General features: G+C 43.6%; 1 pseudogene; it reads left to right on the top strand.

The window, feature by feature from the left end:
* The first annotated feature begins 1,962 nt into the window (after nt 1-1,962).
* Nucleotides 1,963-2,057, top strand: LOC111824906 (annotated as a pseudogene).
* The last annotated feature ends 3,243 nt before the right edge of the window (nt 2,058-5,300 follow it).

Raw genomic sequence — 5,300 nt, 5'->3', positions numbered from 1 at the left:
AAAATATAAGATGGCTCTGTCTTTTGGTTTTGTTCCATCCACCAAAAGGGTGGATTACAAACAAATATTTGGTAATACGCAGTTACAATCGGCCCGAGTTTACACGTTTCCCGCACTCCACCGCAAATCTATATGAACCGAGTTAAAGACGGCTCCCCCAGAGTACGCGCAATTCACGCGAGCCGACTTAACTCGTTTCCCCCACTCCAGGTGTTAAGATACACCTTAAATATAGTTCTTTGCAAATAAAAGACACCCCCCCCTAAATTCTAGATGTTAGGGATTCCTGGAACAACTGCTAAAGGCTAGGTGTTAAAATGACAAATGGTAGAACTGCCAGAGACTGAGTTAAATCAGAGTTTGTTTATCAAAGTCATACTTAAAATTCAATCCTAGACAGGTCTATTGCAGCCAAATCCAAAACACCCGGTAATCACTGGACTGGCAGTCTAGCCTCAAAACGTCATGCAGAAAACCAAAGTACAAATATATTGCCCTTACAAAAGGAGAGCAAAAATCAGTACCCACCAATTATTGACTTACACTTGTCTCTCTAGGGGTGAGCCAGAGTTGCAGTTAGCTAGCTACAAACTCTGACAAAGTCCCTTTAGTGAAGAACAATCTATTCAACCAAGATAGTTAGTTTGAGCCAGGATTAGTCATAGGACATTTTTCATATATAAAGCTAACTGGTCACTACAAGAATGGAGATGTTATCTTCATTTAGACAACATGAATTAACCAAATAAATGAAACAATCTTTTTTTTTTTTTTTAACCTTTACCCGAGAATATGTTTTCATTGACTTTGAGAGAGATGAAGGAGGGAGGGAGGGAGGGAGGGAGAGAAACTTCAATGTGAGAAACATTAATTGGTTGCTTCCTGTAATTGCCCCGACCAGGGATCAAACCTGCATCCTTTTGTCTATGGGGCAATGCTCCAACCAACTTAGCCACCTGGCCAGGGCTGAAACAATCCTTTAAGAGTTTTTTAAAGTTAGGTTTATTTAGCACCTCTTCTAAGACCTTAGGATTTTTATCCTTATCATGGATGACATTGAAGCCTTAAACTAAGTATACAAGACTTAAATTTTCCACTCAAAAAGTAAACTATAAAAAGCCTTTAATTAAGAGCTGGTTCTTATTTACTCTAAGACATATATATGTTCTCAAAACCAACTTTTTCAATAAACTGGAACAGTTGGTTTTGTCTGTAAAAATGTAGTAACTAATACCCACAGCATGCGGAGAACTCCGCGAGGAGTCATCACTAGCCTCCAGGAACTTCTACTCACAGAAGCAAGTTGTTTGCTTACAGCTGGTTGGTTGTGTTTCCCCAAGTCTCACTATGCCAGCCGCACCTCTTTTGTAATTAAGCTCACTATGTCAGCTGCACCTCTTTTGTAATATAAACTAATAAATGAGCATGATGAGAGTTCTTATTTTTGTAAAAATCATGTTGAAGCTTTTGAAAGACTTCATAGGAAATCACATTGCAGGGGGAAATCCTTGTATATATGTAATGTGGTTAGATAACCACAAGACATGGAGAGAGGGGGACAAATAACTAAAAAGTTTAGGAACCTGCATTCATTATTCCTCAATGCAGAGGTCGGATTATGGGTCTGATCAACGTAAGAATGATAAAGTGAATGTTAGTAGCATATACACAAAGAAAAGACCTCAGTCCAACATCAAGATTGGTAAGTGAGTGCTCGATTCAGCAGCACTTATACTAAAATAAGAACAATATAGCCCGGCTGGTGTGGCTCAGCGGTTGCGCATTGACCCAAGAACCAAGAGGTTGCTGGTTTGATTCCCAGTGAGGGCATATGCCCAGGATGCGGGTTTGACCCCAGTGGGGGCCGTATAGGAGGCAGCCAATTGATAACTTCCTCTCTTATTGATGTTTCTATCTCTCTATCCCTCTCCCTTCCTCTCTCTAAACATCAATAAAAATATATTTTAAAAAATAAAAATAAAATTGTAACAATAGAGAGATTAGCATGGTCCCTGCATAATGATGACATGCAAATTCGTGAAGAGTTCCATATTTTAAATAAAGATTGGTAATTGAATGCTAATATACTTTAAATTAAAATAAAAAATTAATATTATAATTTGATTACCTCCTTTACCAACTCTTTAGAAAACCAACCATCACTCACATCATCTACACTAATAAAAGAGAAACATGGTAGTTAGCGTACGAACGCTACCCTTTCCATTGGCTAATCAGCATATCCTTATGCAAATTAACTGTCAGCCAAGATGGCGGCCGGCAGCCAGGCAGCTGGAAGCCAACATGAGGCTTGCTTGCTCCAGTGACTGCAGACTCCAACGTTCCCCACCTGCCTTGCCGGCCTCTGAGCTACAACTCTAAGAAACTATGTTGCAAATATAGAAGCTAAACAAAACCCCAGAAAAAAGCTTTCAGTCAGCCGGGATCTCAGAGCTAGAGTTATACATTGTTTCGATTATAGCAGCGGAAGCCTCAGAGGTAGAGCCAGAGCTAAAGCTGGCCCAGAATAAAAAAAGAAAAGAAAAAGAAAAAAAGGAAAGGTTGGGAGCTTCAGTCAATTGCCAGCCTGAAAGCAGCCCTCAGCTCCTTACCCAGACTGGCCAGGTACCCCAGTGGGGACCCCCACCCTGATCCAGGACACCCTTCAGGGCAAACCAGCCTGCCCCCAGGCCTCTATCCTATATAGTAAAAGGGTAATATGCCTCCCAGCACCAGGATCAGCGGAGCCGCGAGGCCTCCTGGCACCGGATCAGCGTGACAGGGGGCAGCACCCAAACCCCCTGATCGCCCTGCAGCTCTGTGTGTGACAGGGTGCGGCGCCCCAACCCTCCCCCCCCCACCAGGCCCTGCTCTGTGTGTGACAGGGTAGAGCCATAACCTCCCCATCGGACCTGCCCTGAGTGTGAGAGTGGCGGCGCCCCAACCCCCTGATCGGCCCTGCTGTGTGTGTGACAGGGGACGGTGCCCTAACTCCCCTATTGGCCCTACTCTGTGAGTGACAGGGGGGAGCTCCTCAACCCCCTGATGGGTCCTGCTCTGTGCATGACAGGGGGGAGCGCCCCAACCCCCTGATTGGCCCTGCTCTGTGCGTGACAGGGGGCAGCGCCCCAACCCCCTGATTGGCCCTGCAGGGTACAGAGCCCCAACCCCCCTGATGGGCCCTGCTCTGTGCATCACAGGGGGTGGCGCCGCAACCTCCCCATCGACCCTGCCTTGAGTCTAATAGGGGGCGGTGCCCCAACCCCCCAATCAGCCCTACCCTGAGCGTGACTGAGGGTGGCATCGCAACCTCCCAATCCGCCCTGCTCTGTGCATGACAGGGGGCGGCGCCCCAACTCCCCAATCAGCCCTGCTCTGAGCCCGACCAGGGGCTGCACCTAGGGATTGGGCATGCCCTCTGCCACCCAGAAACAGGCCTAAGCCAGCAGGTCGTTATCTCCCGAGGGGTCCCAGACTGCGAGAGGGCACAGGCCGGGCTGAGGGACCCCCCCTCCCCCCCCCACCCCCCCGAGTGCACAAATTTTTGTGCACCGGGCCTCTAGTAAGAAAATAAGGAAGTTTTGCCCTAGCCAGTTTGGCTCAGTGGATAGAGCATCGGTCTACGGACTGAAGGGTCCCAGGTTTGATTCTGGCCAAGGGCACATGCCCAGGTTGCAGGCTTGATTCCCAGTAGGGGGCGTGCAGGAGGCAGCTGATTGATAATTCTCTCTCATCACTGATGTTCCTATATCTCTCTCCCTCTCCCTTCCTCTCTAAAATCTATAAAAATATATTTGAAGAAAAATAAAATAAGGAAGTTTTAATGTACTACATTCTAGTCAGGATATGCTCTCAGGTGCACAGCATGAGGCAAAGGATAGTTCTACTGAAAAGTCAATCCTGGAAGAGCCAAATTATTAGTTTACTATTTTTCTCATTTCTACACTAAATGATTTCCCAAAACACAGGTCATAAAATGGTTTTATAAAAACATTCTCCAAACACAGGTAAATTTAAGTCCTGTCAAGTTCACAGAAATTTAAATTCTAAGAGTCATGCAAATTTTTGTTTTAATTACCTATATGTCCTCTGGGCTAGAGCTTCTGCACACACCTGCCAGGCATCTGGGGAGATCTTTAACTGCTCAAAATAGGCCAGGGCCTGTAAGATAGAAAAGCAAAAATGCATTTGTAATGTCAATCTCAATGCCCTCAACACTAAACAAATATTCTGTGAATCACAAACCAGTAATAAATCAGTGAATCTAAAGAAAAGTAGCTGAAACTTTGCATTGGGGCTTCTGATATATGCCACTTAATGATTTTAGAGAAAAGATTAAATAGAAAACAAACCCATCAGTTAGAAAGTTGAACCTGTTTCCTCACAGCAAAGGAAACACAAAAATGTCCTTCAAACCTCACTGGATTATTAGGAGGCTCAAGAGAGAAAACATACAAGTACTCATCAAAAGCAAGTAAAAATGATATATAAAGGGTGTTTTTCCTATTTCATAGCAAATATGCTATTAAAGAGGTGATTATAAAAGATAAAACATAATGTATGCCATTTGGTTTAATTAAACAGAGACTATTTCAATTCAACTACATCATGTAAGTTCCCTAAAATGTGAGATTAAAATCAGAGTACAACTGCATGATATGAATTTTGAGAAAGTACTCAAATAATTGAAAAGGTCAAAGCTTTAGGAAATAGCTAAATCATTTCTCATCCCTCTATTCATGCATTCAGGGCCTTGTGTACAAAGTCCATGTGGTCGCTACCACACGTTGGGAAAATGGGGAGTGACTTCTGCCACTCTTCCATGCTGTAAATGGCATCAATGACAGATGCAGGTTTCACATATGACAATGGACAAATAGTAATCTCAACAACTCATGAAAAGTATCTCAAACAGCCAAAAATTTACACATATACTAGAAACATTGCTAGATGATATTTTTAAAGAATAGTTTATTATTAGAGAGAGAGGGAGAGAGAGAAATATGGACATGAGAGTGCAACATAGATCTGCTGCCTCCTGCATGACCCCCGGGTGACAAAGCCCACAAACCAGTCATGTGCCCTGACTGGGAATATAGATGGCAACACTTTGGTGCATAGGATGATGCCCAACTAACTGGGCCACATTGTCCAGGGCCAGTGCTAGATGACTGTAAAGTAATTACATACTGATACAATCCTTGAAATAAATTAGAAGGAACATTAAGCTTTAGCGAAACCTAATTTTGATTAGGCAATATTTTTATTAAATTTATGGGGGTGACACTGGTTAATAAAAT

Source organism: Myotis lucifugus, unplaced genomic scaffold (genome assembly GCF_000147115.1).
Source record: "Myotis lucifugus unplaced genomic scaffold, Myoluc2.0 scaffold_11181, whole genome shotgun sequence".
Classification (NCBI taxonomy): Eukaryota; Metazoa; Chordata; class Mammalia; order Chiroptera; family Vespertilionidae; genus Myotis; species Myotis lucifugus.
The sequence above is the reverse complement of the archived record's forward strand: the minus strand, read 5'-3'. Positions and strand labels throughout refer to the sequence as shown.